Source organism: Trichosurus vulpecula, chromosome 1 (genome assembly GCF_011100635.1).
Source record: "Trichosurus vulpecula isolate mTriVul1 chromosome 1, mTriVul1.pri, whole genome shotgun sequence".
NCBI lineage: Eukaryota > Metazoa > Chordata > Mammalia > Diprotodontia > Phalangeridae > Trichosurus > Trichosurus vulpecula.
The window spans coordinates 468,231,674-468,245,643 of NC_050573.1; positions in this window are offsets into that span (position 1 = coordinate 468,231,674).

Consider the following 13,970-nt stretch of genomic DNA (forward strand, 5'->3'; position numbering starts at 1 on the left):
CATATAAAAAAATACTCTAAATCACCACTGATTAGAGAAATGCAAATTAAAACAGCTTTGAGGTACCACCTCACAGATTCACTAATATGACAAAAAAGGAAAATGATGAATGTTGGAGATGATGTGGGAAAACTGGGACATTAATGCATTGTTGGTGGAGTTGTGAACTGATCCAGCCATTCCGGAGAACAATTTGGAACTATACCCAAAGGTCTATAAAATTGTGTATACCCTTTGATCCAACAATACCAAGGTTAGTTCAATATTCCAAAGAGATTTTTTTTAAAAAGGGAAAAAGACCTATTTGAATATTTGAGGACCTATTTGAAAAATATTTATAGCAGCTTTTTTTTGTGGTGGCTAAGAATTGGAAATTGAAGGGATGCCCATCAATTGGGGAACAAGTTGTAGCATGTGATTGTAATGGAATATTATTGCATCATAAGAAATGATGAGCAGGGTAATTTAAGAAAAACCTGGAAAGACATATGAACTGATGCAAAATGAAGTGAGCAGAATCAGAATATTGAACACAGTAACAGCAATAGTGTACGTTGAAGAATTGTGAATGACTAAGGTATTCTCAGCAATATGATCCAGAACAATCCCAAAATACTCATGATGAAAAACACTATCTGCCTCCAGAGAAAAAACTGATGTTGTCTGAATACAGACTGAAGTGTGCTATTTTCCATTCTTTCTCTTTCTTTTTCTCTTTTTTCTTTCTTCTTTTTCTCTTTTTCTTTATTCTTCCTTCCTTCTCTTCCTTCCTTACTTTTCTTCCTTTCTTTTTTTCTTCCTTCTTTTCTGTTTTCTTTTTCTCTCTGTCTGTCTTCTTAAGCAAAATTACTAATATGGAAATGTTTTACATGATTGCGCACGTATCAGATTGCTTACTGTTTCAGTGAGGGGAAGGGGTGGGAAGGAAGGATAGAATTTGGAACTCAGAACTTTAAAAACAAAAGAATGAATGTTAAAAATTGTTCTTAACATGTAATTGGAGAACCAAGTATTTTTAATAAATCAACCAACCTCCACCTGTGACCTTATTCGTAGAGGGAAATTCCTGTTGAGGAAATTCTCTTGACAAATGGAAATCTGTATCTATTCCACACTTACAGCCTTAGAGAATTGTCTCTATTACTGAGAGGTTAAATAAGTCACATAGCCAGTGTATGTCAGAAGCAAGACTTAAAACTACTTAAAACTTCTGACCCCAGGGCTGGCTCCATTGCTACTTTAGACCCTCTCATTATTCTTCCTTATTACATATTTAGTGATATGCAGTGGTTCTCTCGTAGGACCTTGCTTTGTCCACTCAGTGCCATAATTGAGTTACAATTTTGCCCCTGTGCTCTAAAGTCACCTAGGTTAGGATGATTACGATGTTGATTGAACATTAAATTCAGTAAGTATGTATTAAGTATCTAACATATACAATGTAGTATACCATACTATCCCCTAGGGATACAAAGATGAACTGAAATGTATTCTTCCCTCAGGAAACTTAGTGGAGTGGAGAACAGAGGGAGTTAAGACAAATGCACAAGTAACTGTAGTACCGATTATATGGTAAGGGAATAAAAGAAGCAGAGCAGAACCAGGTCAGGGTGCCAACATTTTAAGGATATTAACTGTACTTACACACTTTTAATGGGAAGAAACAACTGAGAACCTCTTAGCTAAGGGTTTGTCTCTACCTTGACTGAGAAAATTGATGCCATTTGCTATGTGCTTCCTCTTTCTCTTCTCTTCATCTCAGAATCACTTGACCTCATCCCACTCTCTCCTTTTCTGCGGTCTCTGCCAACGAGGGAACCATTCTTCTTGTCAAGGCTAACCCTTCCACATGTGCACTTGAGGACTGAACTGCTTCTCATTTATCTGTTGTTTAAATGACAACTTAAGTCATCCCCCTTGTCTAATCTTCAGCTTCTCCTTTAACTCCTGATTCCTACCCTACTGCCTTCAAAAATGTCTGAGTCAAACCAGCCTTCTCTCTTTGTCTTTTGAACACCCCACTCTTACTTTTCATCTTGTCTTTGTACTGGCCATGCCCCATACCCGAAATGTACTTCTTCCTCACCATAGTCTCACAGCCTCCCCCTCTCTTTCAAGTTGAAGCTCAGCTTCAGTGCGTGTAGGATAAGAAGGGAAGTGGCTGAATGGGGAAAAAAATGAAAAAAAAAATAGCAAATTTCTCAGATTAGGGTGTTGCAGGATGTCCCAAAAATCTTGGTGCAGTTTTAAACACTTAAGTGCTTTAAGTGACTCAAATCTCCATTACTAGGCATATATCCCATAGAAATCATTGAAAAGAAGAAAATCCTCATATAGTTAAAAACATAGCTGCTGTTTTAAAGCTGCCAATGCTTAAAACTGGACTAAGACTTTTGGGAAAGCCTGCTAATCACAAAACCCAATCCTCAGTAGATCAAAGAATGTGAATAAGCAGTTCTCAAAAGAATCACAAACTATTAACATTATGAAACACATGCAACAATTGCAAACATGAAAGTCAGTGTTGTCAAACTTAAAAACAGGGCCACTACACCATATATATGGATCCCTGGAGGTGGCATATTGACTTAGAAAAACATTAATATTATCTATGTTTTACTTTATCTTTATCTTTTACTTTATCTTTATTTAAATATTACCCAATTACATTTTAATCTGGTTCTGGCTGTCCTCAGGAATGTTGTGGGCCCATAAGTATTTAACACTTCTGCTCTGATTCACTAATAATAAGAGAAATGCAAATCAATACAATCCTGAGGTTTTACCTCACACCCAGAAAATTGACAAAGATGACAAAAGATGGGAATAGTTGTTGTTGGAGGGGCTGTGGAAAGATAGGCACACTCTACTGCATTGTTAGTGGAACTGTGAATCAACATAACCATTTTGGAAGGCAAATTGTAATTGTTCAAGTAAAATGACTTTAAAATGTCCATTGCTAGGCATATATCCCATGGAGGTCATTGATACACAAAACTATTTATAGCAGCAATTCTTGTGGTGGGAATTGTTGAACAAATTATGTATGGTACATGAATGTAATGAATATTAATGTACTATAAAAAATAACCAAAATGATAAAGAAGCATGAAAAGACTTATATGAACTGATGCAGAGTGAAGTAAAACAGAGTCAAGAAAACAATGCACAGAGTAATTAAGACAATGTAAATGGAAAGAACAGCCACCACAAAATGATCCAAAGTGAATGTTGCAGAATTACAAAGAATAAGCCTTGGCCTCAAAGAAGAGATATGAGAAGACACCTCCCTTCATCCCTTTGCACGTGTCCACTGGTGTGGAACATTGCATGTATTTCCAGATTTTAAAAAAATGTATTGATTGATTTTGCCTGGGGGGTGGTTTTTTTTTCTGTCATTTTCCTTTTCTTTAAAAAATATTCTTTATAATATGGGAGGGCTACTGGTAAAAATTTAAATGTAAAAACAAAAGAAAATTATATTTAAAAAAAAGATGCAGTTCAGCCATCATTCTTAGGGGTTCTTAAACTGACTTCTGTGAACTTAAAGTACCTGTATTTTGATAACTTTTAATATAATTAATTTCCTTTGTGATCTTATGTATTTTATGAATTTAAAAACATTCTGAGAAGGGGTCCATAGGCTTTACCAGACTGCTGAAAAGGACACAAAAAAAGGTTATGCTTACATGGCACTTTCCTGAGCTCCCCCACTGCTGGTTCTCTCCCTCTCTAGCTATCTTATAGTCTATTTACACTTATGTATATACAATATAAGCTCCCTGACTGTAGAGATTGTTTCATTATTCATACTTCTGTCCCCATCACCACTTAGCACAGTGCTTGGCACATAACAGGTACTTAATGACTTATTTGCTTGCTTGGTTGATTAGTTAGCATGCATAGTGAATTAAAATAGGAAAGTGCCAGGTGATTCCTACCACTGGCTGGTAATGCACCACAGGTGAGCTTCCTACCCTCCTCATACACTGTACTCCCACCCAATTTTGGTAGACCAGCCTCAACTGAATTTATCTTAAAAGGTTAAGTTGAGGGCATATGTATATAATTTTGTCCTTTTGTAAAGCTTGCCCCAGGGTCAATGTCTCTGGGTTATGGCTTTGAGTATGAGTTTCAGGAAGGAGTAACTAATTAATAGTTGGAGAGGGAGGGAATCAGGAAAGGCTGCATAAAGGAGGTGTCACCTGACCTAGTCAGAATACTGACCTAAGTCTACTGTTCTAGGCATGTTCTTTGGAAGTGTGAACTGTAGTATTAGCAATACATAGAGGCCTCATATAGTACCATCAGAATGTGGTGATTAGATTTAAAAAAAGGTCTTCTTTTGAAATTAAAGCTAAGCAGATTCAGCATAGGTGAGATTAGTCACCTTTTAATTACTTTTACTTAAGATAATTTACTTTAAGAGATTAATTGAAAATATTATCTAAGACTAGAATTTCCCATATCGTAGAAGAATAAAGGGCTCCACAAATTTAGGTCTAGAAGACTAAAATATATTCATTGGAAAATAAGGCAATACTACATAGGTAGGTAATATGCCCGAGTTATGGCCTTAGGCAAATCACTTAACTTGCCTTATCTCATTTCTCCTCACCTATAAAACAGAGGAGTTAGACTAGATGGTCCCTAAGGTCTCCTTCAGCTATAGGTCTATCATCCCATGAAGCTGGTACAAGGCAATGGCACGATGGAAGAGTGGTAGTCTCTGTGAAGTATAGACAAAGGTGAGAATTTGTCGGAGTGTCTCTGGTGTTGTCTAGGGAAGAGGATTTCTATTTTAATAAACACTACTGTTAATCAAGAAAAAATAGCTCTGGAATGTTGTTTATTTGTTTCAGTAGTTTCCCAACTCTTTGTGACCCCATTTGGGGTTTTCTTGGCAAAGATACTGGAGTGGTTTGCCATTTCCTTCAGCTCATTTTACAGATGAGGAAACAGAGGTAAACAGGGTGAAATGACTTGCCCAGAGTCACACAGCTAGTAAGTGTCTTGAGTTTAGATTTGAACTCAGGGAGATGAGTCTTCCTGACTCCAGGTTTGGTGCTCTGTTCACTGTGCCACCCAGCAAGTAGATTTGCCATTCATTGGTTAATTTTTATAATCACTAGGGTGGCATGCAAATAACTTACTGTGACATATGTTGGTAAAACAATGCTTTTAGAGCTAAAAGGAACCCCAGAGAGCACATATTTTAATCCCTTTATTTTGTAGATGAAGAAATTGTGGCATGAAGGGGTTAAGAAACTTGTCCAGTGTTAGAGCTCAGTGGTAGAACTGGAACCTCCACTTCTACAGTATTGCTTTTTTCTTCTATTAGACCACACAGATTATCTATGGTTTAGATTTTACACCAGAATAGTGTTGCCAGTTTTAATGTTGGCTCAGCCCAGTAGGAGCAAAGAAAAAGGCAAAGCCTAGGAAATTGGCTCAGGATCTGCCGCTCTATTGTTCAGGGCACAACCCAACCTTAGCAAATTCTGCAAGGGAGTTTTGGATTGCACAGGCTCACCTTTCTTCAATTTAGCTTTGTTGGTTTCTCTAATCATCCCTGGTGACTGTCTATTTAGCACCCATTACTCCAGTGGTTTTCTAAACTCTAGGGTGATCAGTTTTATGCCACTCTTAGAAATTTAGTGAGAGACCTTTCTTTTTGTAAGGCTGTGCTAATGACCAGCTTTTTGTTTTAATGGCTTTCCAGCAAGGTGATAGCTCTTTAAGATTTAACAGCATTGTTTCCTGGTGTCGTTGCCAAGTACAAGCAACCAAGTCTATGAATCTTTATATACGAGTGAACTATATGATCTTTAAGGTGCTTTCCAGCTCTAAAATTCTCAGATCCTGTGGCAACATACACGTGTTATCTATGTGTGACTCATTTAGTTTGAAAAGCATGCTGAAGATGGTGTTGTTTTCTATATGTATGGTCACAAAGACCTAAGTATTACTAGTACCTCTTTGCAAACCTATTCAGACTGAATTCTGGTTTGTGGCTGCTAGCCATTATTTTCAGGGCTCAATGTCATCATTTCTGGATTTGCTATAGATCTACACAATTTTTTTTAAAATGAGGGATAATTTTATGTGTGTTTTAGGTTCCTACATAATTATTAACTTCTTTAAAAATGACAGTATTATGGCTTTATGGGGTGGCTAGGTGGTACAGTAGATAGAGCACCAGGCCTATAGCCAGGAGGACCCGAGTTCAAATGTAGCATCACACACTTACTAGCTGAGGGACCCTGGACAAATCATTTAACCCTGCTTGCCTCAGTTTCCTCATCTGTAAAATGAGCTGGAAAAGGAAATGGCAAACTACTCCAGTATCTTTGCCAAGAAAACCCTAAATGGGGACACGGAGAGTTAGACATGACTATAACAACTCAACAACAGATTATGGCTTTCCACGTTTATCCTATGACACTTTTAAAAGATAAATGACATATGACTGCTTCTGCCCCTTGCACTGAGCTTAATGTCCTTACTTAAATCTTGAGATTTAGAAGGGACCTCATATCACTAGACGAACCTATAGACCAAAAGAATAACCACTGCAAAATAGCCAACAACTTCTGCTTGAAAACCTCCAAGGAGGGAGAACCTATCCTACCATTCTACTGTGTTTTTGTTTGTTTGTTCAACTAACATTAAGCCTCCTTCTAACTCTGACTGCAAATTTGCAACTTCTTTGTAACCTCTACCCATTGTTTCTAGTTCTGCCTTCTGACACACATAGAACAAGTCTGATCCCTCCTCCATGACAACTCTTCAGATATTTGAAAACAACTATCATGTCTCCCCTGGCTTTTCTTGAGGCTAAACTTGTCCAGTTCCTTCAACTAATTCTTCTATTTCAGTCAACAAGTATTTATTAAACATTTTCTGTGTGCCAGCACTGTACTAAGAACCAGGAAAACAGAAAAAGGCAAAAATAGAGTCCCTGGGCCCTTCACTGTCCTGGTGCCATTCTGGACATTTTCCAGATTATCAGTTTCCTTAAATTATGATGCCCACAACCGAACATGGTACTTCAGATAAGGTCTGATGAGGGAAGAATGCAATGGGACTATCACCTTCTTATTCTTGAAAACTATGCTCCTCAATGTAGCTAAGATTTAATTAGCTTTTTTAACTGCCATATCACCCTCCTAACTCATATTGAACTTGTAGTTCACTAAAACCCCCAGACCCTTTTTGGAACAACTGTTATTTATACATGCTTATCACATCTCTTATTTGTGGAGTTGATTTTTTTTAACCCAAGTGCAAGATTTTACAGTTATCTTACTATATTCAGAATAGGCCAATTCTCTAGCCCGTCAAGATGTGTTATCCAGCAGGTTAGCTTGTATTTGTACCAGTTTGTACAAATTTGATGAGCATGACATCTCTGCCTTTCTATCTATACCATTGATAAAAATGCTAAACAGCACAGGGCTAAACAGTTTCCTCCCTTCAAGGCCAGCTTTTTATTAACTAAGTTGTCTCTCTGCATCCCTTCTTCTAGATGAATATGTGTTGCTTGTATAAAGATCATGAATATTTGTATTCCAAATCAGTTGTTCATTTGTTTCTTTTGAGAGACTTGTCACTGTGAATTCCAGTTTTTCTATTCTGCCTTTTTTTTTAAATTCTGTGCAGGCCATAAATTCCGCTTTCATGATTCTTATTTCCTTCTTGAAACATTCAGGAACCTTCTGCTGTGACTCCATGTTCTCTTGAATCCTTTGTCATATCAGGTATTGATTCATCTTCATTTGTTTTGCATTACTTAGAGATATCTGGACTCGGTTAGATGTTCTGGAGGCCATCTTCCCTTATGTTCTAGTATCTTACCTTTTGATTTATCTGCTTGTACTCAAGGTCTTTGAGTTTTCTTCTAAGATCTTTGGCAATTTCAATACTTTCTTATTTTATATTCCCCTATCAAGTTTTAAAAAAAATTCAGACTTTTATTAAAAATCTTCCTGCTTGGTTAAAACAAGATCTATGACATACAATATACACATATTCTAATAACATTTCACTGTACGTAACGTATTGTATATATACAACTCAGAATTCAAATTAAGAATCAAGGCTTTGCCTAAGCTATGAGACACTGCAGTTAGTAGTGTCTATTACTTGTTCAAAGCTCTGAGCTATAGTGCATTATGTATTTAAATCAAGATTTTGATAATATTATTGGAGGTGAGGAAAAGCTGCTAACTTTTAAATAAGATGTATCTTTGTGGGTAAAATTTTCTTGGAAAGGAAAGTCTACACAAACATCTTTTTGTTTCTCTTCTAAATATTAATTCTTTTCACTGTTTCTAGTACAATTTAAAATGGAAAGCTTTTCTTGAGCACTGGCACAATGTTCATTCCAACAATATTCTGAACATAGAAACATGTTTATCAATTATTGTACAGCTAGCAATAGGGGCCCCCAAAAAGAAGGGAATCAAACAATATTCAAGTTCTGTCAAAATAATACTGATTCTTCAGGATGAAGATATTCTGAATTTGTGGAATGTGGAAAGCATTCTCAATTAGGAATTATCATTCACTTTCTGACTCCTTTTTCTTTGATGGCAGATCTCTAGGGCTGGATGTTAAACCTCCCACATTAGGGAATTTCCTTTTTACCAGCCTCATTTTCTTCCCCATGTGACTTCTGGGACGACAGAATTGGCCTCAGCTGGATGTCAGTCCCCTTTCCTTTAGGCCTGGAGCAGTCTTCCATGTGTACTGGCACTCTGCCCTCTGTTCTTTAGTACTCTGGATAAGTATGACTGCAGGGTAGCATGCTACCACCTCCCTCAAAGTGTTGAGGTTACGGAACCATATGTTGAGGTCAGGAGGCCATATGTTTTTTAGGGTGCTTGAGACCCCAAAATACCAGCAGGCTGGGTCCTGCCGAATGAATTCAACTCAAGCCTCCTCACAGCCAAAGAGAAACAAAGTTTCTTACAGATTTGCCATATTGGGTAGTCTTAAGCAATCTCACCATTTGTGATGCTCTTTTTCATAAACCAGCCAGATTAAATCTGAGGTAGATGGAATCTGAGCACCTTCATGGAGGCAAGATGGAGTTTATATACCGAAAGATTGTGGGAGGGATCTAGGGTGGTCCTGGGGTGATGGGAGGAGGGTTTTAGGGAGGGTGTTGAAGAGGGGTCTAAGGAGGAGCTTGATGGGACTGGGGTGAGGTCAGACTCCAGGAACCAAAAGAATGGGATTAAGGGATTAAGTAGCTGAAGGCTAGGCTAGTTTAAGGGTAACAGATTTAGGCATAGGCACTTTGATAGGACCAAGGGTGGAAACTAGCCAGATGATGGAGGGCTAGGCTAGGTTAAGAGTAACCTAGCTTAGAGATTTGGGCCTAGTAATAATGAAAGGTTTATTGCCTCAGGCAAATGCCTCTTCTAGTGGTGAGATTCAAGGCCAGTTCAAGGGGGCTCCCACAGTCTAAACCCCATCATTAGCACCTTCCTTTTTTCTATACCTTCAGCTTCTCTTCAGGGGTGAAGGTGAACAGGGTTGAGTTCTGCTGCTTGTTGCCGCAGAATTGTGGGTAAGCATAGGGATGGGTGTTCTGGCAGAGCCTGCAGCAACAGCAAGGAAATTGTTGACCCACAAGCCTATGGGTCCTGTGGTGTAATTCTTCCAGGGTGTGGGGGCTGAATAGGGAAGGGATACTGAATGAGGGCTGGGGTTAGGAATTATCTTTTTCTGAGGTTAATCCATCAGCTTGTTACTTCCTTAGACTTTTGGGTATCTACTGCAATGACTTTACCTCTTGCACAAAATTCTTGTGTTGGGGAGTTCTGAGAGTTCATGAGGGTTAGAAAAAATGTATAGTCTTTTCTCATGTTTATCAGGGGACCTGGAAGTCCCTTAGAACATTTTCCCAAGTTTTATTTTAGTCTCTGGTTTCTAAAAGCCAAAACATTTACTTCACAAGAACTTCCTAAATACTGGGACAAAGACCTTGCTTCTTGAGTTATCCAAGAAAATACAAAAAGGGTTATGTGTCTAATGTAGAAAACTTCTTTAGAACTTTCCAGCTGTTTGTGTCATAACATCTAGAAAAGTGACTTTCTCTTCACCCAGATTTTGATCTAATTCTAACATTCTAAGAATCTTTAATACAAGATAATATATGTCTATGCACACAGACATGCATGTATCTGTGAGATACAATGTGGGAGAATAGAAAAGGGCCAATCTCAAAGTCAGGAAGTCTTGACTTGGGTCCAAGCTGCCCTGCCATTTGATACTAACACATACTAGCTGTGTTACCTTGGGAAAATCATTTACCTTCTCAGTACCTCAAGTATACTAAGATTATAAGTTATGGTTGAGTTATTCATCTGCATTGGTGGAAGGAGTTTCATATAGGAAATTCTCTGTACCAAAGAAGTTACAGACCTGGGCCCTGAAAAAAGTATGTGTATGTGTATACATATATGAAATAATTGACATATCACCTTTGCTAACAGATCCATTAGGCACTTTTATGCATGTTTAAAGATCAAAAGCTTATTTACCCATGCTTTGAATTACTTAATATGCCTGTGTGACCAAAAGCAAATCATTTAACCTCAGTAAATCTGCTTCCTCATTTATGAAATGGGAATGAAATTGTAGACAATTGATGCTAAGGAAGAGGAAGAAAGTACTTCTTTCTTTGGGGTAATCGAGGAAGTGGGATTTGAGCTGGGCTTTGAAGAATAGCTAGGATTTCCTATCTATTAGAATAAGATGGTAGGTAGAAGTGAGTGCATAAAGAGGATAATGTGAGCAAAGTTATGGAGGTAGGGAAGTATGAAGTTTATTCAAGAAGTGAATAGTGAATAGGTTTTTTTTAACCATTATTTTTTTCCTTTATACCTGTGTTACCAGATCCATTAGCCACTTTTCTGTCTTCAAAGGCAAGATTTTTAAATCAAAAGTTTACTCACCTATGCTTTGAATTACTTGGTATACAAGTGCAATGCTACAAATGTGTGGCACTACAGGTATAGTTGGGGTCTAGTCAACACCCCCACTGTGTAGGAGCTTCACACCTCTCACCTAGACCTATGAGACACCCTACTTTTCTCTGGTTTTGGTTTGCTAACCTGCTCTAGCACGTCTCAGTTTCCAAAGAAAAACCACTACTAAATAGTTACATTTCAACTCTTGCAGGGTCCTAGACTGATTTTGTTAAGGGCTATTTCCCCTATTTGCCATTCTAGCTCTTGAGCTTCCAACTACCAAATTTTCTATCTATATAACTTGCCACCCAAAAGGCAATGTATCCACGTAGTATATGATATTTACACAACCAGCTATTCACAATAATGATACTTTTAGATCTTAAACATCACCACTCAATAATAAGGCAAAAGAAGCAATGATATTATAGACACTAATATTAAAGCAAATGCATCACAATACGCATATAATGGATCATGGATCTATTATATCCATTCTATTGGATGATGATCTTTCACCAATGTGCTCAATATCTGTTATGGTAAATAAGGCGGGACTTTTTTGTTTTTTCTTTTAGAATGCTGAGATAATCACGTACCTTTGTTGAGTCTTGCCTTTCAAACAAGCAAAATGGACTTCTTGTTGTCTTTTGTTTGATTGAATCAAGAGTCATTGACTTTCTTAAGAAACAAGAAAGCCTAGTTCACATAGGTTTGAGTCACATGGTTGTGACCCCCTCTGACCCTGAGAAGGGTATATTAGATCTGAAGTTGGCATTTTGTTTTGGGGCTCACTTGTGTGTCCTGCGATTTGACCAGACAAGACCCTGAGTAGCCGTTGTTAAGAGCCCCCTGGCTTTGAAAACCCAGATGTTGGTGCTTCTCTTTTTGGTAACTATGTATGTTATGTCTTGGTCAGACAAAGCCTGGCTGTTGATCTGTTTGTAGTTTCTGTTTGTATTTGCTCTGAAGTTCAGGGTGCTGACTTTTCCCCCTGAAATAAGTGAATGGTATATGTATGTGTAATTAAAGTTAACCCCTTAAAGTTATTTTCCTTAGAAAAGCAGATCAAAGAACCTGTGCTAGCAGCCTTCCTGTGTGCTGGTATTATTTACCTTACACAGCTACAGTAGTGGCAAGCAGCATTGTTGTTACAATATCTAAGATGAAGAATAGGCACACATTTACTGGAACCTGACACAGGAGGCCCATGTTGACTCTGAATGTAAATAGCACTTCTCTTTAAGTTAGACAACTGAAGGTTTATCAAACTGGCTATCTCTTGGTTTTACAGACCAGACCAGACCAACTAGTTATTCATTCACCTAGATGCTTCACTCTTCAATCCAAACAGAGCTCATAGTAATATCAGATCAGGTTGACTCATTAAGCCATTAAGCCAGTTCTCTAGGATACCCAAGCAGATATGACGATTTAAAGCCTCTTTGCTTTTTCTTCTCTAGCCAGATGTGACTGTAGGGAGCAACAAGCCTAATGCTCTCCTTCTCTAGGTAGCACTAAAGCGCAATTACTGTCATTGGCGCTCATAACCAATGAAATCATTTCTCACTGACCAGGCTAAAGCCTTTTATCAGCTGGATACTGCTGATGGCCATAGCTTTAAGTGAGCAGCTTTCAGCCTGTCTTCCCCTCCCCTACCTTTAATTCTTCTCAGGTTACATGTCAGGCTCTTCTGCAGCTTGGTGGTACAACTTACTTGTTTCAGTGGCTCATCTGAGCGTCTCCTGACTTTCAGTGATGTGTATCACTTAAAAAGTCACATCTCCAAGTTTCTCCCCTCCCTTTTTCAAAATACCTTTACTAATAATCCAACTATTTATGATTTCTTACTTTTTTAGTTTTACCCTCATTAGTCACAAAACATGTATATGTATAGGTGAGGTACCTATCAGCTTGCAGCTCTTTAGTGCTTTTGAAACTATTTCTTTACACTGGTATTTATTTCTCTATTTAATAAATAAAATATCTTTATCTCTTTATAACAGACTGTACCCACCTATTGTTAACAGATATCTGAACCCTCACATTTACGTCACAGATTGTTCTCAGTCCAAAATTATCCAAATCCTTTCAGAAAGCTTTTTCTTCATACACATGTTGACAGTGTATGTTAAAACAAAGTTGTTTTTTCAGACTATGCATGAAAATGTTTATTACAGTGGCAATATCTTACATCCTTTGACAATATAAATCTTTATACAAAAACATTTTTCTGTTCCTTTTATCACTAAATGTCTACATTTATCTTCGAGAGAAGTGTACCTTACATCAGGACAATTTATCTTCATTATCTTTACGTAGGCAATTCCTCTTCTTAAAAGCTGTGATGAAAAACCAAAAAGTACTCTATTCCACTGTATTTTTTAATTTGCCTTATCAAACTCCTCTAGCCGCTATTATGCCAATCTCACAGGTAAATGAAAACTTTCTCCTTGTTCTATTGAGAGGGGCCCCAGCAAACCCCAAACAATACTTTAACCACAGGAAACCAAAGCCTTTTGCCTAGCTAACCCATTACCTGATGCTCCTTTTCTTCCACAGCATTCTTCTTCCACTTAAAAAATACATTTAACCATTTAAAATACATTTAACCAATTAAAAATACATTTAATGGCACTGCCATTGCAAAATCATCAGTGCTTGATTTCACCAAAGGTTTTTAGCCAGGCCTAACCTAGGCCAGTCCTATGATTCAACTTCAGGAATTAGAATGCAATGAGGCACTTTTGAGTATCTTAATTGCAATGAAAACAATTTTACTGATAACAGATTAAAAGAATACAGTTTCCAAAGTTAAAGAGAATATCGAATCAAATAAAATATTCCTTCCTTTCCCTATGGTAACCATGGGAACTGGCCATTCTAGGTCAGGAAGAAATTTCCCTCAGGCACTCCAGTAAAACCTGACACCAATTCCCCCTAGACTGAGTCTTTCATTCATCAGGTGGAAAGGAAGCCAAATGGCCT